Source organism: Amblyomma mixtum, chromosome 10 (genome assembly GCF_055824585.1).
Source record: "Amblyomma mixtum isolate Tamu chromosome 10, ASM5582458v1, whole genome shotgun sequence".
NCBI classification, from domain to species: Eukaryota; Metazoa; Arthropoda; class Arachnida; order Ixodida; family Ixodidae; genus Amblyomma; species Amblyomma mixtum.
The window spans coordinates 144059280-144081505 of NC_143021.1; positions in this window are offsets into that span (position 1 = coordinate 144059280).

Consider the following 22226-nt stretch of genomic DNA (forward strand, 5'->3'; position numbering starts at 1 on the left):
AAAGAGAAAGGGGGAAAGGACGGACCCTCGAGGGGTGCCGATACTCTGAAGTGTGTAGGAGGTGGAAGACAGAGGCCCGAAGTGTATCTCAGCCGTGCGGTCAGTCAGGAATGCTTGAATGTAGGCATACGTGCGCACACCCACATTCAATGGGGATAGAGCAGTCATGATCGCCTGATGTTCAATGCGATCAAAAGCTTTGGAGAGATCCAAAGCTAAGACTGCCTTGGTGTGACCTGGAAGAAGCGGGTCAAAAAGGTCGTGTGTGAGTTGCAGCATGGCATCCTGTGCGGATAGCTCAGAAAGTTACTTACGTTTACTGAATTTTTTTTCTGCGTCCGATCTCCACGGACACTGTGTGTGTTGGGCATTTCAGTGCACTTGTTTGTAGCCATGGCGACTCTACGCAAAGATCGGTGTCCGTCATCGTTTTGATGCCGCAGCACATCACATGGCCAGCATTAAATGTTGTCTCACCCTCCATGACGCACCTTTGGGCTTCTTCTGCGAGTGACAAAATCGTCTCAATGGACAGAACCGGGCCGGTATCTGCACGCTCCGTAATACGTGCACGCTTTCGTGACACCTCCATCACCGAGGCGCTCGCCATGACGGTGACGCCATGATGCCACCTATAGGCGCTGAAAAGAACGAATGTGTTTTTTTTTTAGGCAAGCCAACGGCTTGAGGTTGTGCCCAACCCTCAGGGGCTCTGGCTACCTTTGTATTAGAACTTCGTTAGTTTGCGAAGTCTGGGGTGGGCCTTCAGACATGACCGCCCTAACTGCTTTATTTGTGAAACGTATAAAAATTAAAGAACAAGCATTGGACACAACTTTGGTCTAGTCTAGTAAGAGGCTCCGTGCTTAGCACATACTCCAAGAATTCCTAGGCTTTAACCGAGACCTCCGGTCGGTAAGTAAAGTGGTCGAGTGTTGTTTCTCTCTGTGTGATCACTTCCTGTAAGTTAAAGTTATTGAATTTGTCTGTGTGACTTCGTTTCTGTAACTGGCAGTTTTGAACCTTGCCCATTTCTGTAAATATATTTTCTCTTCATCATCGTCGGCATTCCTCAATCGTCGCCTCCTTCATCATTACCGAATAACCACGTTTTGAGAGGCCTGTGCCCCTCCGAAGAAAAGGAGAGAACCCACCTATAATTTACTCCCACTTGAAACGTTTATATGCTTTTCTCCCTGGATGTTTCGCGTGCTCAGTAGTTGTTTCCGTGCGGCATCGAGCGTACTGAGTTGCACGCCAATCGTCTTCATTATGATCTCAAGCTCGGCATGGATATCTGATGCAGATAACGTATATTTATTTCAGCAGTCAACGAATGCAATAAATGTATAAATAATGCTGCTGTCAATGGAACCTTGATTTCCACCTAGGCCGCGATTGATATCTGCGTCGAACTCTGAGTTAAGAGCACTGTGTTCGGTTTCTCCTGAGTGCGATACACTTGCTTCAGTTTCTGGTTCATGTGCAGGCAACAGTGCCAACTCCTCTTTAGGGAAAATGTCGCTCAACGGCCTGTCTTACGAAAATAAAAATGTCACTTTCCCCCACAGTGGTACGACAAACTTCAAGCTGCATAAAAGCAAACAACTACAACCGTTAGCCACACCTCTTGCTCTGCAACTAGGTATAAATTCTCCACCCTTGCAGCATGCACTGCTATACCGGCCTTCTTGGGCACGGCGGCACTTCAGGCATGCGGTTCACCAACCCGCTGGTCTTTTTCGTACAGGTGATCGTCACGGTGCTGTCGACGCCAGTGGCTCGACACGATCAACCGCGATGGTCAACGCCCGAAAGGACGCAGATTGTGTGCGATCACGGTCGACACGAGGCTGATACGCTTCATCTCGCGGACATCAGCATCGACCGACGCTACCGGATGACACTAGGTTCGATGACGAACAGTGACGAAGACAGCGCCTCCCTGGCGGTGGATCGGCCACGACCCTACATAAAGGCAACAGATGACCCCGGACGGCTTCTTGGGCACGGCGGCACTTCAGGCATGCGGTTCACCAACCCGCTGGTCTTTTTCGTACAGGGGATCGTCACGGTGCTGTCGACGCCAGTGGCTCGACACGATCAACCGCGATGGTCAACGCCCGAAAGGACGCAGCTTGTGTGCGATCACGGTCGACACGAGGCTGATACGCTTCATCTCGCGGACATCAGCATCGACCGACGCTACCGGATGACACTAGGTTCGATAACGAACAGTGACGAAGACAGCGCCTCCCTGGCGGTGGATCGGCCACGACCCTATATAAAGGCAACAGATGACCCCGGACGGCTTCTTGGGCACGGCGGCACTTCAGGCATGCGGTTCACCAACCCGCTGGTCTTTTTCGTACAGGTGAGCAAATGCTACGGCAAGTGCTATCGGTCAAGCGACCCTTACCTTGTAGTGCTGCCGTGCCCAGGGCTGCTCTGTCCAGTGTTCTGTGATTTACTGTATGCCATGAAGCTTTTACTGCTCGCCGGTGATATTGAGACCAACCTCGGACCTGATATGGCGCAGCTAATGAAACAGCTACAAAGTATAGCAGATGACCTAAAAGAAATAAAGGAAGAAAGGCTTGTCTCCATCGATACAAAATTAGAAAACTTGGCCGTACTGGACAGTAAAATATCAACATGTCTGCACGAGATTGACAGCCTAAAGAAAACAGTGATAACCCTTGAAATGAGAATAGACGATCTGGAGAATCGCTCACGAAGGTCTAACCTAATAATATATGGAATTTCTGAGGATGAAAGTGAGGACAGCGACACACTGGAAAAAAACAGTCAACGAGAAAATTGTTCAGGACATCTTAAAAATAGAGCCCGTTACCATCGAAAGAATTCATAGACTGGGCCGGCCTACGAATACGAAAAAGGCCAGACCTGTTATCCTTAAACTGCTTGACTCACGGGACAAATCTAGAATACTAAAGAACTGTACAAAGCTGAAGGGATCGGAGTACTCAGTCAGTGAGGATTACTCGGCCCGTGTACGTAGCATACGAAAGAAGTTATGGGAGACTGCGAAGGAGCACAAAGACAACGGAGACAAAGTTGCTCTTGTCTTTGATAAGTTGCGTATTAACGGTGAGTTTTTCTACTGGGGTTATGAGCATAACCGTGTAATGCCAGTGGAAACCAAAGTCAGTCCTACTAGTCCCCCAAAAAACAGTCAAAGCGATGCAAAAACATTACGGCCACGCCGCAACCAGCAGAAACAAATAACTTTTGCTAACATAAATTCTCGCAGCATTCTAAACAAACTTGATTCCTTGGAAAGCTTACTTATTGGCATAAAACCCGACTTTATGGCCGTGACTGAAACGTGGCTCACGTCCGATATCATGGACACCGAGGTTACGCCCCCAAATTACGCGATAATTCGCAAGGATAGAAAAACTCGCGGTGGCGGCGTAGCCATTTTTGTGAACAAAAAAATACAAGTCACTGTACTTCCCGACATCGAAGGCGTAGAGGCAATCTTTTCCAAACTGACATTTTGTTCCTACTCGATAGTGGTGGGTTGCGTTTATCGCAGCCCATCAAGTGATCATGACTTCATGCTTGCATTACATCGCTATATGCAATGTCATCTTCTAGGTACCAGACTAATCTTGCTTGGCGACTTTAACCTCCCGGATATTGACTGGCTCACAATGCAACATCACTCCACTTCTTCAGACTATCTCTTAGATATTATGCTACAGTTTAATCTCACTCAGATTGTAAATCAACCAACACGTCTACAAGGTTCTTCGAGTAACACGCTTGATCTAGTATTTATAAGTCACCACTTTCCACTCCATAAAACTAAAACTGAAATACTAGACGGAATCTCCGATCACAAACTAATCTTATGCAGTGTCCCTATCAGTAGCACGCTTTCTCCGCCACGACCGCAAACTTTTGTTCATGATTTCACTAAAGCTGACGATAATAGTATTCTAGATCATCTTTTCTTCGAGTTCGACACATACAAAGAACTTGCCAGCGATGCTTCTTCTGACATTGAATCCTTATGGCACAGCTTTAAAACGACTGTCTCATATTGTATACATAAGTTTGTCCCAAGTAGAAGGAAGCAAATAAAAAGACGTAACCCCTGGATCACCCGCGAAGTCATACACGCTAAGCGCAAAGTTAATCGCCGTAAAAAAGCCCTCAAGGTGAACCCTTGCACGAAAACAAGGACCAATCTTAACCTTGCAATACAAAGCATGAAACATCGAATAAAGGCTTCTAAATTACATTACTTTAATAACACCCTCAATAACTTTATAAGAACGTCCCCATCAAAATTTTGGAGCTACCTTAATCCTAAAAGACAAACTGAAAACCCAGCCTCAAAAGATGAAAGCCTTGAGATAGCCAAAGAACTGAATGATTACTTCGCGTCAGTTTTTTCTAACGATAATGGTATAGTCCCTCATCAGACCTCACGAACAACGAAACACATTGAATCACTAACTGTAACTGAGACTGGGGTACTTAACCTGTTGTTAAATCTAGACACAAAAAAGGCACCAGGCCACACAACATCCCAAATTCCTTTCTAAAAAGATATGCCGAATGGATGGCTAAGTATTTGTGCTTACTCTTCAATAAATCCCTCGTAACATGTACCCTTCCAAAGGAATGGAAAATAGCCAAAATTATTCCGATACACAAATCAGGAAACAGGACAGATGTTTCTAATTACAGACCCATCTCTATCACCTGTTCAGTGTCTAAAGTACTCGAACACATCATACTAAAATACATAACCGTCTTCCTAGAAAATGAAACCATACTCTCCCCATTTCAGCATGGCTTCCGCCAAGGCCTTTCGACAGTAACACAGTTACTAGAATTAGTCCACAACTTATCCTACAGCATAGACAGACAAAAGCAAACCGATCTAATACTATTATAGATTTTTCAAAGGCATTTGATCGGGTTACCCACATTAAACTAATTAATAAACTAGAATCAACTCTAGGTCATGGCTCTATAGTTAATTGGATTAGCAACTACTTATCAGGCAGAACACAATTTGTAGAAATTAATCATCAAGCCTCCCACGTAGTAAATGTTGTGTCTGGTGTACCTCAGGGTTGTGTCTTGACACCTGTTCTTTTCTTGATTTTTATAAATGATCTGACGACTAATCTCAACGTTAATATACGACTGTTCGCCGATGACTGTGTAATTTATCGCGAAATTAATACATTAGAGGATCATGAAGCTCTTAACAACGCATTACATTCTATAGCAAAATGGTGCATTGACTGGCAGATGACACTCAACGCTACTAAATTGCTGTTATGACAGTTTCTAGAAAGAAACATAAATCCGACTTTCGGTATACTATAAATGGCACACCACTTACTGTAGTGACTAATCATAAGTATCTTGGCGTACTAATAACCCATGACCTCAGGTGGAACGCTCACGTGGACAAAATCACCTCAACAGCTTTGAAACGACTCTTTTTTCTTAGACGACGCCTCACATTAGCCCCTTTTCAAACTAAGCTTTTAGCCTACAATGTTTTGGTTAGATCTGTTCTCGAATATGCTAACGTCGTTTGGTTCCCTTATACTAATCAAGATATAACCAAACTTGAAGCCGTTCAAATAAAAGCAGTCAGATTTATATTTAACAAATACAAAATAACCGATTCGCCTACTGAATTAATGAAAACTGAAGGAATAAAATCATTGCAGACCCGTGCAAAAGTCGCACGACTAAAACTCATGTTTCAACTAATAAATCGAAATCTAAAACTCGACACTACTAAATATATTTCCCTTTCCGAAGCAAGATCAACGCGTCATAAACATTCGCATACATTAAGTGAGTATCATTTCCATACTAACTGCTTTAAAAATTCCTTTTTCCCACTAGCAATTCGAGAATGGAACAGCCTTGATCCATCTATTACTAACTGTTCATCATTGACAAAATTTAATATTGCAGTTGAGAGTATGTCATGTTATTAGTTATTCATTCCTGGTTGCTTGCGTTCTGTTATTATTATACCCATGGTTATTTGTTTTTTATGTGTAAGTTTTTTTTTGTCAAACTATGCAGTGTTACTTAAACTAAACACCTATACTGTGTTAATGCCTTTGCAGTGTACGATTATAATATTTACTGTTTACTTATTGTCTGCGTATTATAACAACTAGCAATGTTTCAACATTTTGTTATTCTTTGTATAATACTACCGACATTTATTTATTTATTTATTTATTCAAAGTACCTACAGCGCCCATGAGGCATTATTGTAGGGGGGTTATTACTATATACAATAACAAATGCAAAGAAGATATTGGAAAACATGTCAGCAAGGATAACACAACGTATTAAAAGAAGACTAAATGAGTTTACAACTGGTATGAGTGATGGCACAGTGCTGGTAAACACACGAGACCTGGAAAAAACTAAAAAAAAAATACATCAGACTATCGCTTCAACAGCACTTTCGAAATCAGGTGCACAAACCACATCATTCGGAAGCTTATTCCAGCCCAGGATTGTGTTAGGGAAAAACGAATACTTAAATACATTAATGCGGCATCGGTAACTATTAATCTTTTTCGTGTTATCGAGTCTCTCCGAAATGTAATATGGCTGCTTTAGATAAGTGTTCTTATTAATACCGGTACAATCATTGTAAATACTGTGCAAGAACTTCAGCCTGAAGATTTTTCTTCGGGTTGCTAAAGTCTTCCAACCAATACTGTCGCGAAGTTCGGAGCTCTTTATATGAAAATTAAAATTTCCACTCACAAACCTTGCAGCGCGTTTCTGTACCCTTTCTAACTTGTCAATGAGTGTACCCGTGAAAGGGTCCCATGCTACACATGCATATTCTAATACTGGCCTGACATTTGTCAAATATAATGTTTCTTTTAGTACCTGGGGAGAGCTTTTGAAATTTCGTTCGAAAAAATACAAAAGACGAGAAGCTTTGGCAGTTATCATGTCAACATGAGCTGTCCAGTCGAGGGATGTTGTGAGTATAACACCAAGATATTTAACCTTATCAGTACCTAGTTTGGATAGTGTCATGGTTTAAAAGGTACGATCCAAGAATTTTCTTTTTTTTTTGTTTGTAAATTGCACATGGAAACACTTAGATACATTTAGATTAGCCTTATTTTATGCGTTATTTGATTGTTTTCGTCACAGCTCGCTTGTATTTTCGTTTTACCGTTTGTTGTTTTTCTTAACATGCTGACCAGTTGAATGTTCCAATTATGCTTGACCGCGTTCTGTTAACCTTACTAAGCCCTCCTGCCACAATCCCAATTGGGATTAGCAGTATTTGTAAATAAATAAATAAATAAATAAATTCCTCTCTGATGACATTCTCGACTAACAGATGTAGATTCTCCCAATTTATATACGTAAGTGATAATGAATGTAACACCCACAACGATAGATTACCAACATACTGAAGTGCTATATGGTCTTTGTATTGTATTAACGTTGGCCGTTTAAAACTCGTGTTTCATTTGTGGAAACAAAATTTTAGCTTAGCAACAATGTACAGTGATTTTCAGAATGCATGCACGTGGAGATTTAGCCAAGCTGTTTTAAAATGCGATCGTACATGCTCGCTACACGCGTGCAAGGGGCACAAAATGCCATTATGAGCGTCTTTACCAGGCACTCATTCTATCATTTGTAAGAAAAGGCAACTCCAACAAGCATAGGAGCGCCCAAACAAATTGCCTCAGTTATGGAACTCACATGCCACCGGCAAGCATTAGTGCGTTTTTATTAGTCTCGTGGCACAACGAATGCATTCATTCATCAATTACACGCCAGTACAACACCAAGTTACCAAAAACTTCACGCACAAAACAGGCGCTGGAAGCAAAAAGAGTATTATTGGAGACCGAATGCAATATTTACTTTAAAACATGTAAGTGTTCTACGCACGGCATGCTATGCGCGAAATTAAAAGTGCGTAGTCGCTCCCGACGCTACCATCCACATTCAGTTTACCTCCACCCTGTACCTTGTTTCGGCGACGCCGAGCAGACGGCTGGCGACCCAAAGGTCGAACAGGCGTGTTCTGGTACGGCGTTGCTTCGCTTAATAGCCAGCGCCTTTTCCATCCTGTCAAGAATTATCCTTCCTTAGTGATACGTGCGCGGACATAAATGCGCACCGCAACTTTGGCGCTACTCACCGAACAGTTTAGCGCCACCTCCATAGACAAAATCTTGCTCACTGAAATGTTTGCCGCACACACAAACACTCGCATCTTTTACCAGTCGCAGTTTGGCTACCCAAGCTTCTCAAAGCTTCCTGTCTTTCGGATAGAAGTGGAAGCCTGGTTCTGCCGCGTAAGTACGGCATTGAGGCACACAGCAGTAAGCGACCATGGCAAAAAGTTAAAAAAAAACTGTAGCAGTATACCTGCGACGACGCAGGATCAAATTGTGCAATGCTGCCCTGCTGAAAAAAAGTTCTATGATGCAATAAACTCATAGAGGCTTCATCATCAGAATATAATACAATTTGTATGATATATCATACAATTTGTATGATATTCTATGATATCTCTAAGATGAGTTTATGATTATACAGAAATGAATGAGATATGTATGATAATTTTCTATGATTTGTATGATAAGTCTATGATATTTGTATGACAAACTGTATGAGTTTATTGCATCATACAACTTTTTTGAGTAGGGCGGCACTCACTAACAACGAAAAATGTAGAATAACGCGAGTTTTAGCATTTAGAACGCGCAGATTCAACCGAGCCTCCACTTCTGTAACAGTAAGAGGAGACCCGTGATCCCACTTGCTGCGCAAGATCGACGCTAGCCCCGTTCGCTCCAGTGGTAGACCTCGCGCCCAATAGCAAGCTCGCGAAAATGGAAACGACGAGGAAGGAAAGCAATTTGGGAAGTGCTTATAAACGTGATAGTCTACAGGTTGGAGCCATGATCAAAACCGAAAAGCAGGAAAAAGAATAACTAAATGTAAATCAAAACGACCAACAAAAACCTCTAGCAGCAGGCGTTGAGGAAGAAATAGTACAGAAACGCCCTTTTGGCGATAGTAGCATAAATTTGCAGGGCATGCTTGCGCGCTTCTGAATGCAAAAAAAGCGCCAAAAGGCCCAAAACTTTAGAGTGATACAGGGTTGTAAAGTAGCGGCCACAATAATACGAAGCTCCGGCGATGGAACGCCTCCCCTGCAATACCGAGGAAAACTGAGCCGTGTTCGTTAGTTCTGTAGGAAAGTCGCTTGTATGCTTTCGCATAAAGGCAGCTAACCGCCCCCCCCCCCCCCCCCACCTATATCCCCTAAGCAAGGGGACAGGAGCATGATCATGCTCACCATTATTGTGCCCGAGATTATAAAAACACGGGAAATGGAACGCACTTCATCCTGCGATTGGGCTTCCCAGCCTGTTCCTTGCAAGTCCTGCGGTACAATGAAAAGGCGCACGTCAAGAGGAACTAGGCAAATGCAACGCGCTGCCAGTGACAATGCATTTCTCCCGCCAGGATCACAACGCAAGAGTGATCATTTCAAGCGGAGCGCGTACTTGAATAGCAATTTCCATTTATTTTTCTGATTAGAAATATTGAGATAGACGACATGACTAGACGCTGCTCACTACAGACTTGAGCAGCCCAGGAAGGTCGACAGCGGCCACGACAAACACCAATCAATGCATGATTTCATGAGCGGTTACGCGGCTTCACCAGAAGAATGAACGTACTATCGCGCTCAGTATGAGCTACACCGCGAGGGCGCGTCTCCCAGCGCTCTGAAAAGTTGTGCAGTGGCGCCGATCACGCAGCGTTTCCGAGTTACCGGGATAGAGTTTCGCTGTTCCAGCAAGCGCGCTGGAACCCCTATACCCCGTTTATCTGAAGTACATTGCTGGCATTTTTTTTATTGTCCATTTGGTTTTCTCTGAACAAGAAACTGCAAGATGACAAATCATTTTTCCCACCGACCAGACATCGCGTGCGAAACTTATCGAGGAATGAGCGCTTCTTTCGCGCTAGAAGGGTTATGCGATTGCTTTAAACATGATTTCAGCAGTATTGGGCACCCGGGACATGCTGCGAGCTGACGAACCTATTGCTCTTTATTCTGATTACTACAAGCAGCCACTTTCACGCATGTCAGACTGCGGCGCTTCAGTCCAGCATTCCCTGTTCAGTAAAATGATGAAGCGCAAAGTGGCACACTAAATATCACCAATCGTGTGAATCGAGGCTGGCCCGAGCACGAAGTTTGGGCGTCAAGCGACAGCTACCGTTATCATTTTGGAAACTGATATCACAACTGTAAGCGAGGGTGAAAGGGAAAGCAAGCAAGTGGAGGTGATGCGTGCTTGCAACAACAGCTACACTCTGCGCAAATACCTCGGATACACTGCACGATCGGTGCCACTGTGCAACCTTGCAGAGTGCCCGGCAGCGCTTGCGCGATGTAGCTCATACTGAGCGATATAGTATTTGGCCAGCAGCCGACGCAGGGACGGTCTTTCAGCAAGATGCCTTTGGAGCACCACTGCTTGCCATTGCTCAGCTGGGTTCTGGTCTGGCGTCGCTGGCGGGTCCACGCAACCGCCTTCACCGTCGATAGTGCGTCCACATAGTGTGCGTGCAGCCTCTGCAGCTGTGCAAGAACGACCTCCTTGAGCTTGACGAAGGCCGCAGCTGATCTGCGGAGGGAAAACGCCTCCGACAGAATGCACAGTTCGCGCAAGCTGTCGATCTCTGCCAGTGCCATCGAGAACACGTTGTACCCGTGCGGCATACTGCGAGCCGATATCGTCACCACTCGCAGATGCATGTTAGCGCGCAGTGGTTGGCTGTGAGTGCGAAAGGTGTCGTCCGCTGGGGTCGTCTCCAACGGTAGAGTGTCCCGACCAATAAGCAGTTCAGCAACTTTACAATGTCGCCAGAAGACTAGGGACTTCAACTGCACTGTCGCATCCAGCCTCAGCATCCTGAGTTGGCTTCTGAGAACCCTTCCAGTATCTCGAAGGTGTCATCGGCTACTTCCAGCGGATTGCAACAGGATTGGCACGAAAAGTCGTACTCCCGACGAACGTCCAGCTCTAACAGATTCTTGCAGCGACGAACCAGGAACTTCAGCGAGCCGGCCTTATTAACGGCGCAGGGAGCAAGCGCCAGTGACCGCAGGTGGGATAACGCCGAGACCACATCAAGCGAGCCGATACAGTCGCAGGCGAAATGGAACGACGTCATGTTCAGCTTGGTGACACGGTATAAGCAAGAAGCCAAGAACAGCTGAAAGGGTTGCACATAAGAATGATTAGCGCTCAATAGTGATGGGAGGATTTAGCTGCGCGTTGAGGCTAGAAGTATCGAGACACACTTGACGTCCAGCCACTATTCAGGCTTCGAGACAGCTTGGAGAATGTGGCTGCGTCATTGCTCGTCGGCTTTTACGGTTACGATGCTGATCACGTGCTTCGAAGCGTAATGTCTTGTTTTAACAGCTCGGAAAGGCAGACAAAGTTGAAGGCTGGTTCCGGCTTGAGGGTATAGCAGATTTTGACACAAACAACGTACATAGCCTGATAAAAGGGGTAGCTCAGACAGCCCCCGGCATTGTGCTGCATTTCTGGTGCCGGAACCCGCTCGCAAGAGGAAGTAAATGTCCTGAGATCGTTGGTTCATGCTTGACGCGTGACATCAGCAGGCATCGGCAGCTTCGACGGCGATAGTGGATCTGCGGGCATGTGATGCGAGTGTAGTAAGCTGAGTGCGACAATATGGGGGGGCTTCTTTCATCACCTGGGAATACGGTGTGTCGACTGCTTCCTCGGACAGCACTCAGGAGCGCGTTCGGCAACGCCCCCAGGCTTAACACGACAGTAAACGTTGTCAACGCCGGTCAGTGCCGCATGAGCTGCCTGCGCGCTTGGACGCCCGGTAGGCCTTCCACCTTCTTTCGGTCGGCATGAATGTGGACGCGCTGCAGCGCGCAGCACCTGTTCATGAAGAGCTCGCACAGGGGTGGCTGCGACTTCCATGTACTACATTTCTTCCGAGCTCAGTTGGGACGACGCTGTCCCGACGCCCATCTGCACACCGGCTTTGTCCAGCCAAGATTCATAGAAGCCTTCCTCGTGGAGAGTCCATTCTAGCTTCCGCAACCCTGCGAGGGTCAGTGCGAGATACTCAATCAACGGTACGGGCTCTACGACGCAGCCTGCAAAGCTCAATTCTATGAGGTTGGTGCAGCTTTCGACGAAGCTATGGATGGCTCTAGATGGAAGGACTAGGCAGTTGGTGAAGCGTAGTGCTTGCACTTGGCGGGACCGACGACGCCGAGGGAATTCGTCCTGGGTCCGCTCGTCTGTGTCAATGGCGAACGTCAATGTGAGGACGTTTCTGAGCTACAGGGCTGCGCTCTTGAGGCTGGGAGCTGCTTGTGCAAAGGAAAGCAGGGAGGCTCCGTCTGAGGAAGCTGTATCATTTCATGACTGGCCTTAGTGAAACGTGTACGTAGCCAGGGAACATTGCATGAACGGCTTTATTCAGCGAGTGTTTTTATAGCGCACTCGGTGCGTAAGAGGGCGAGTGAGTTATCGTGCATCAGACAGCGGCGTGGTCCCCACAGCTTGGCCGCTGACGTGCGTCACCAACTGAAGATCCGATACAGAAACTGAACATTTCGTCCTACATCACTTGAGGCAGGCAGTCGATGCAGGCCATGGCACAACATTACAGTCGTGTGCCGAGGTAGTTCTTGCCTCGAGGGTCCTTCGAACAAGAAAGATGCGTAGAATTCTTTGCGGCGACAACCAGCCTCTGGAGTACAGTATGTTTGGGGGAAGAATGTTAAATAGCAAGGAGTCTGCCCATTCGGATGAGAGCTTCTTTTTTCGCACTGAATGCTAATACAGCTGCAAAATACACGCGGTGACTGCAGTGCAGGAAACTGGCTATCCGGGCTCGAAGTCTCACTTTTCATAGCGTCCAAGCACGTGGGAAGGGTCCGATGAGATAGAAGTGTGAGGAAGTACGTGGAAAGAAGGAACTTCTTCCAGACAGAACTCAAGCAGCCACGAGCCACGACAGTAGTGCGCATGCGCGCAGAACGCAAGCGCGAGCCCTGCATCTCGCGTAGTGTTGAGATTCAACCAGCCAGCACACTTGTTTCTACTGTATATGGCTGCGAGCAACTCCAGTGTGATTACTTTCGTGCCTGCCGCCATGGACCGCCCGGAGAGGACCCAAGTGACAGCTGATTCCAATTACGCAGTTTGGCCGGTCGGAGTGCAGGACTAAAACGAGGGGGCTGAAGTTCAAGCAAAACCAGACCCCTTTCCGAAGTGCCTGCACGTGTCGAACGCCGCCGCCGGCGCCGCGGGAAGAAGGACGTTATCTTCCCCAATTGCCCTCACTGTGCAGGGGAACAAATTGCTTCGTTTCCTGTGGCTCTTTGGCGTGCCAAGCACCGCGACGAGCAGGTGGGCATCGTTCGAACATCTCCAAGGACGAGGGACCACTTTGCGGCCTTTTCTTGACATCGCGTTCCGGCCTCGAGCGGCGGGTGTCATTTGATGAACAACAGATGTCGGTGACCCGCGGGACTTTCGGCTGGCCGGAAACCACCACGTACCGCAGTCGACGCTTCGACGGCAACCTTCTTTCCCTCGGACTGAACACGTGACAGGGGCGTGACCCTAAGTGCGGTGTTGTGTTTGTGCGCCCAAGTCAAAGCTCTAGGCCCCTCCCACTCCGGCGAGGGCGTCCTCAACCTAGGGACTTTAGGGAACAAAAAGGGTATAAAAGTCGACAACGAATGCGGCAGGAGAGCTTCACTTCAGCTTCACTTCAGTCTCACTTCTAATCGCCATCATGTAAAAATGTAAATAAACTCACTTGTAATCTTCCTCCCATCACCCAACCTCTTCGCTCAGCGGCACTCCTGTCCTGGTGGTGGTAGGAACGGGCGTCGGCTTGACCGCGGTTCCGTCAAGCAGCGAGCAGCAGCAGCAGCGAGCTAGCAACGACTCCGAACCCCCCCATACCCAACAACTGGTTGGCAGCGGTGTGATGAATCGCGTGACATGGTGCTGCATCTGCGGGTGAGTGTTTGGTTTTTGCTTTGGATCCTCCAGGCTTCAAATTCTGGGTTAATAATTTTAACTGCTGGTTGATCGGGTGTTTGTATGTCTGTAGCACAGGGGTAGTTGATCAGAATCACCATGAGCGAGCAAAGCCAATATTTAAAAGCAGCGACCGTGGACCTGACGAGGTTGTCGAGGACAGAACTGTTGTTCTTGTGCGATGAGTTAAGTGTGGATGTGGAGGAAAGAGCGAAAGATTCGGATGTTATCCAGGCAATCAAAAGTTTTGAAACGGAAGAAGAAGCTGATTTTGAAATTGCCTGGGATAATACGCGCAGGTGGGCAAAATAAACAGGAGTGTGGAAGAGCTAAGGAAGCGGAAAGAGTGAAACTAGAGGCACAGCTGCAGGAGAGTAAAAGAGCTCGGGAAGAGCATATGGAGAAACTAGCTGCGGAGCTAAAAGAGCTTAAAGGTGCACTGAAGAGGAATCTGAACTCGTCTTTTTGCCGCAGGAACTCACTCTGCACGTTCCGAGCATTCTTAGAAACGTCAATTTATTGCCCTGTGTGGCTGATTTTCCTAATTAAATCGAATAAACGTCCGGCTCCCGCCTTTTTTTTTTTAATTCTCCCTCGTATGGTGGGCGGAGTCGACCAACGCGTGGAGTGCCTTTCAGCCAGTCCCGCGGCGGCTTGCCGCTCTGCCATCGGCGGAGTAATACGTAGTAGTCCGTAGAAGCAAATAGTCCGCGCGTATTTTTATTTCTGCGGGCTTATTTTGCGGCTATATTATCTGCGAATCAAACTATTTAGTCACGGAAACCTAAAAAAAATTACCGACGATTACGTTACTTCCTAATGCGAAATTTGAGCGCAGCAAATAAGCTGTTTCACCTTTTCGATAGATTGAGGCAAAGAAATCGAGCAACACATGTATGCGCTATCACAGAATTTTTTTTTTAGCAGACTGAGGACTTCCATCGGTCGTCTCGCTCATGGCTCAGAAAGAACTGGCAGATAATTTCGCAGTGGCGAACGGCAGCGGCAATTTCGGCTCGGGCGGTGCACATATACAGATCCGCCGCCACCGATCTGGCTCTCTGATTGCCACCGCACAGGGCGAACGGCGGCGGCAATTTCGGCTCGGGCGGTGCACATATACAGATCCGCCGCCACCGATCTGGCTCTCTGATTGCCACCGCACAGGGGTGGCATTGGAGGAGGAGCGAAGAAAGGAATTAAGTTCGAGCCGGCGCTTTGACAACCGGAGACTCGCAGGAAGAGGGGGAGGGGGGCGGCGTGTACACCCAGCGGCAAACGATGGGGGCAGAAGCGCGCGCAGCAAGCGGACAACACGTAAAGGGAGGAGGGAAGAGATAGCAGCGACTGACTGATGTCGCTGACGCCGATAGTGAGTCAACCCCAGATGCGGATGAAAGGGGGGCGGAGCTGGTTACGAGGCCGACGCCTACGACAACGCCGACAACGACGCGAAACCCAGGAACGGACGCCAAAGAGCTGCGCTCTAAAAACAAAATAAAGCGAAAGCAAAGCCTCCACGGAGCTGACTGCAAGGCACTCCGCGCGTTGGTCGACTCCGCCCACCGTACGAGGGAGAATTAAAAAAAAAGGCGGAAGCCGGATGTTAATTCGATTTAATTAGAAAAATCAGCCACACAGGGCAATAAATGGAAGTTTCTAAGAATTCTGAGAACGTGTAGATCGAGTTCCCGCGGCAAAAAGACGAGTTCAGATTCCTCTTCAGTGCACCTTTAAGGCGGCGGTCAGCAGCCGTTTTTCATCATGTTTGTGTGAGCGGTGAGGCTCATCCGTGTGCGCTAGAAAAATGATATTGAGCCCATTGTAAAGATAATTGCATCTTCTTTGCGGTGGTATGAGTCGCTAAAAGCTATTCACGTTAGTATGATAGCAGTGAGCAAAAGAGCGAGGAGCATAAAACGATATTTTTTTCTCGACTTGCCTGCGTTTGACATGAATTTTACGAAAACTACTGCTCCGAAAAGAAAACTGCTTCTGCAGCTTTTAGATGAAGTATGACTCAAGAAACTTACAAGCGAGTTATTGAGCTATATTGGGTAGTTATTTAGAACTGGTGCCATAAATAAATGTAAAGTTTAAAAGACTGACGCATTAATAACTCCTAGTCCAATTCATAAATCACAAACATATTTAGCAGGATTGTAGATAGTACCCATTTTGTTAATTCTTGAAAATTTCATTCAGCTACATGTCATAATTTTTTAGTTTTCATTGTTCAAATTTGGTCGTAACCTAGAAACTGCGCTTTTTTTAAAAGAATTTTAGAAGGAAGTAAACGTCGTATAGGGAACAAATTCGGCACACGAAATATTTAGGAAATATTCCAGTTTGTCACAAGGCGGAATTTCGCTATAACCAACAGAACGGTAGTACTGCGCCATTCAATTGCGCCATTTTTTGGTGCGCCTAACTTCCGCAAAATACATCCAGCGCGAAAGATCACTGTTATATTCCAGGCTTTTTTTCACAGGAACTGAAGTCGCTGGTCTTAATACTACCAGTGATGTAAATTTGGGTATTATAAACGCCTCATGTTAGCTCGCACTCCCCTCTTTGTTGGTCGACGGGGCTGCTGCATTTGAATCTCGCGGGCGTTTTGACTCAACAATGGAGTTCCGCCGGTCAACAACAGTGGCGCTGTAAAACATTTTGTAGCAAGACTTACGAGTCAGACGACTGACTTCGCTGAAGCCTGTCCTGCCTTCGGCTGCTCAGCATGCTGTCATCGGCGTATCGTGCTGTATTGCTTGTAGGTGTTTTTTTTACTGTGCTTTTGTATTTGTGTGCAGCGCCGTTTTTTATCACTTTATCTTGCCAGCTTTTTGTGTGTAAAAGTGTCAAATGGGGAATCGGCGGAAATACCTTCAGCGCAAAAGGTCGACGACGACGAAGCTTCGCACGCGCATGGCTGATGTCAGGGCCAAACGCAGGTAAGCCATTCGGACCGCAATTTTGTTATTAGTATGTGCATTGAAGTACCAACTGTACCTGTGTCGGGTGCGTGAGCTACCTCGTAGTGTTTGTTATCGAGTGCGGTTTTTCATGAACGCGTGTGCAAGATTACCAGTGTCACGGCACTGTGACATTTCGTAAGGCGAGAGCAGAAATCTGCTGCATAATTATTTGTTCCTTATCTGGGGGCCTGTAGAAGTGGCTCTAAATTGGAGAGTTGAGGGGCTTGTGTTTAGAAATAAGCGATGAGTTTTAAATGTCACAGAGGGCATTGAGGGATATTTTATGTATATGACGACTGTCGTCCTGAGCATGCGCACGTCGCGGGTTGGATCCCAGATGTGGCAGATGGAATTTTTTTCTTCACTCCGCTCTGAAGTAAGTCTATAAACTGTTGGCATTTCTAAAAAATCTACTCCAGCTTATCGAGGGCGATAAAATCACCTGCTGATTCTGCATTGCGCAAAATATTTCGCGTTTGCGTTTTGCATGTCTCCTGAGCTCGTTAGGAGCTCGCAGTGCGTGGAAGCGGCAGTTTGCGTTGTGGGGATGGACACCGTTCTATGCGAGTGGCATTTCGCAGCTTATGTGTAGATTATGATGAGGGAGGAGCAAAGCGTGATGAAAAATTGTACAAGCGCACTGCGAGCCGTAGCTACTGCAGATACCTTAGTACCGGTGAAAAACTGTAGTTCTTAGCACTTGACATTTTTTGCTGAGGATGTTCAGTTTTCTTCATTCATGCACCTAGCACGCGCCTATGATGCTGATTATCTTGTAGTTTCGTGCTAGGAGGCCGGTGCTTTCAAAGAAATATAATTGTGCTCGTGAAATTCACTGCATAACTGTGGATAGAGAAATGCGCTAGTCAGTGCATGCTTCTGTTTCGTATTCACTGCAAGTAATTTTTTCTTATATTATTTCGCTGCAAGAATAAACTGGCTGTCTGTATACTTCTTCAGTTAATCATCCCAGTTTATTGCGATCGTAAAGTACAATTTAGGGATGTCGAAGAAGCACAACTTCTCATTTTTTATTGTCTGTAGTGTTGAAAAAGAGGCCAGAGAGCAAAACTTGTGATGAAAGTGACGGATGTTCAAGTGGCCCAGATGAAGACTCGCATAAGACATTAGTGTGGACTTGTTTGCTTGCAGGCAGCCACCATTATGTGCGGGGGAGTTGTGCAAGGCATCTGAACGTGCTTAGCAGATGTTGCAATAAAATGGTCCTGTTTTTAAAGGAACATGCGTTTGTCTTTTGAAAATGCACATCAGTGGAAGTGAATGAAGCCTTCCGCTTCTGCCTCTACCAGTGGCGAAGTGCATGTGTGGACAGTGTGATTTCACTAGCATTGTAGTGAATGGAAAGCATGCCCCCAAAATTATATGTCAATCACACACTGCAAGAAAAAAAGAATGCACGGATAACATTCTTGAAAGGTATATGGGAGCGTAGCTGGTGATATGCATGCGCACAATGCAGCAAAAACAATGCCAGCATCTCTTGCCATTGTTTGCACTGCATGAAATACCAGTACCTTCCCTCAGCGGTGTGCAAACCAGGGATACCGAAATCGTTAGAAATGCAATTAGTTGTCAGTCTCGGCTACAGGGTATTATGATTCAAAACTAGCTCTTGTAAATGGCGCGGTTTCCGGAAGAGCTGCTCCGCAATAGTACAGCGACATATGCTGCGCATGGCGCTGCACGAATGCGCGTGTAGTGTCTAGATAGGAGTAGGTCAGTTGCATAAATAAGGAAGTCTGCTATGGTGCGCTTGCTGCTCGCACCGCTGGCACTTCCTCTATGTGCACGTGCCAACCTTCTTGCGGGTGCTCTAAAGAGGTGGTATCCCTCGTTGTTAGTCATGGCTGGAATTCCGCTCCGGTCAAGAATGCAGAAAATTGTGCTGCGGGCGTGCGGGGCAGCTTGGTGCTTGCGAGTGAGAGGGGAGCTTCCGGAGCGGGCCTTGAGCGGGCGAGCATAATGTTTGTGGTGTGTGTGTGTGAGAGAGAGAGCGCGCTCGCCCTCTCCCGAAGTGCGCGCCTCACGTGTCAGGTCGCCGGGCAACGCGAGGCTGCTGGAACTTTACACGGTCCTCCCCACTGGCTGTATCGCCTCGCGTAATGGAAATACAAGCAGGTGGGAAGGTATTCCCTCCTCTTCCCCTCTCTCTCTCTCTACCCTTTGTTTCCCCCTCACTCTCATCTCGCTTTCCATTTCCTTCCGCCAGCCCCAGCTCAGGTGCTTCTGTAGTCGGATACAACTTAAGAAGGCAGCGGCTTTTCCCCGTCAAAGGACCCCCTTCCAGCCAATGGCGTCGGCCGATTCTCGTGACCCTGCTAGTGTCACAAAGCAGGAAGTGGTAGATAAAAGGAGATAGTCCCCTCGCTCCATAGTGGGGGATAGACCCCTCTCTCCATTGTGGCACCGCTCCTGGCAATGTCACCCTAGCAGGACAATGAGAATCGGCCGACGCCATTGGCTGGAAGGAGGTCCTTTGACAGGAAAAAGCCACTGCCTTAAGTTGTATCCGACTATAGACATGATAGCAGATGCCGGGGCTGGCAAGAATCCTTTTACCTCCCTTTTCATTTACAATAACAGCCACTTATTACTATTACTCAGGATAGTTCCGTGAACACGAGGGGCCGAGAGCTTCGGGTGAAATTTCTTGGAAACCGGTATGAAGTCCTTTGGCTGCGTGGTCTGTGGAAGACATTGGTGAAAACATTTCGTCTAGGAGCTATTTTTCAGCAGATTTCGAAGCCCTCTCACCAACACCATCAAGGACTTCAGGATAATTCAGCACGGTTATGTGGGAAGCAGGTTTTACATGGCAAATTGTTTTTTGACCTGGTTTACAAAGCGGGGAACAAAATGACGTTAGTGTCGATCCGTATTCACAAATTTGTAGAAAGACTATAAATATTTTCAAAATGGTGCTTGTCTACCTCATGAACATTTACGGCCAGATTTTCATTAGCGTGGTTATTAAAAAAAACCTAATTGCAAGGGGCCGGAACTCTATATTTCACCAGATCTGACGAACGCTTCAGCCTCTTGCTCAGGACGGTTCCTCATGCTTGTTTATAATAAAAGCCTACAGCAGCAGCATGCTTGCATTGTCTTCGCATTCCGGCCTTGAAATAGCATTTACCACAGCGGCTGTTTTCTGCATGATGATGAAACGTGAAAAGAATCTGCCATCATTAAAACAGACATCTATTTTCCTCAATATTTCATGAAATTTTAAGATATTACGGGAGTAGGCATTGCTCTGGCTGAATGTAACTTCTAAGTCAAAATGTTTGCGTGCACATGAATGAGCACATATAGCGATGGCTCTGCAAATAAAGTGTTCTCGCGTGCGCGGTAATCTCTTCAGCTTCGCATATCTGTTTAGAGGCACTTTATTTTATGCTCACATAAAGATTTTGTTTATTATTATTAGCTCAAAACGTAACAAAACCCCATTGTATTGGTCTCGAATTTCAAGTTGATTCACTTAGGACACACACTTCCCCATTGAGGTAACAGCGTTTTCATTGACAGTGTGCTCCACTGAGTGCACGTGATCAATTAGCAATTTTCGCTCCTTCAAGTTGGCACAAAAAAAAAATGTTTTCACTATTTCCTGGGACACACATTTTAGGCTCTACATTTTTCTCACCTGAAAAAGAAAAAAAAATTGCTGAGGCTCAGCTTGCCTAAGCCTGGGGCATGCGAAGCATATTAGTGGCTAGGCTTGGTAATACATGGCTTTCCTTGGTTTAATACTTGGTCATTTTAATACAACCACTAGAAGCCTTCGTCGTGGGGGAAGACAACGGCATGGCTACAGCGGAACGCCGACTAACCCCGAGACGCGCGTTGGGTGAGCGCCTGGATTGCCACGGAAGCCGCGTCTGCCTGCCCGGTGGAGCGAGCGTTTCACCTACACCGAGTGTGAACGCGCGTTCGAAATGCGCGGTAATGCGCGGGTGTGACGGCTAGGGGTCCCACGGCGACGACGCGAGGTGGAGGCCGGCTCTCTCATCCGATGTCACGTGGTGTGACGCCACGGTGTCACGTGGGGGTCCCATGGCGACGGCATGAGTGGTAGCTCTAGCAATATGCTTCGCATAAAACGCGACTGCGCATACAGATTTGCAGGCAGGCCAACACGTGCAAAGAAAACTGGCTTCCTTCAAGACCTAGCGCGCTTTTCACTGGCGGCTGGAGCGCGCTCCTGCCATGCTGCAGCCTTTCCCCCGGCCTAAGTCATTCAGCGCAAGCGTTTCCCACCTTCTTTCCTGTGAGGGCCGGCGAGGCGTCTCGAATCGGGGTAGAAAGCCGGGGAAGGAGCCCTCGGGACCAACAACACCGGCTCAGAACCAAAAGTTGTCAATTTTTCCCACCGGGCCACAACTTTTTGACGTCATGCTGCTTACAATAGGGAGGGGTTTCACAGTTCCGCGAAGCTGATGTTTTGCGAAGGCGATTGAAATGCAGCCGTTCCAATCCAAGCTTCTTCTGCAGCCAAGGCCAGGCTAGAAAGAGGAGACAGACCTGTGTGCCTCTGCTGCGGGGAATGGGTAGAAGTTGTCAGGGCGCACCCACCCTGGGCGCAGTGGGGTTTGTAATAAAAATGTTTAGCGCGGCACCCAACCCTTCCTCTCACCGTCGTGGTGAAGCGGTGCGTTGCGCGTTTCTTTCCAGGAACGACGCTTGCTCGGTCAACAACTGCGGGGGGTGGGGGGAACGTACACTGCCAGTAGCATTTAGGCGCTCGCAGTTACATGCGTGGTCCTGACAGTCACCAGACTCGAGCGACAAGTAGCGTCAGGTTCGCCAGCGTAGCCTTGTAAAGTGCACCGGGGAAGGCGTGTCCACAGATGACTCACCCCTTTCATTTCTGGCTATTGAAGCCAGAACTGCCCGTTACTGCTCTGGAGACCGCCTGCACCCACAATTATAAATGCATTTTCGCAGAAAACATTCAAGGGCGTTCAGGCAACCCTGCAAACGCGTTTCTGAAGAACGGCAGATTGGGCTACTTAGCGTTGATTCATAGGGGTTGGGTGGACTTTATCCATAGTGGTTCAACAGCCCTGTCAGACACTGA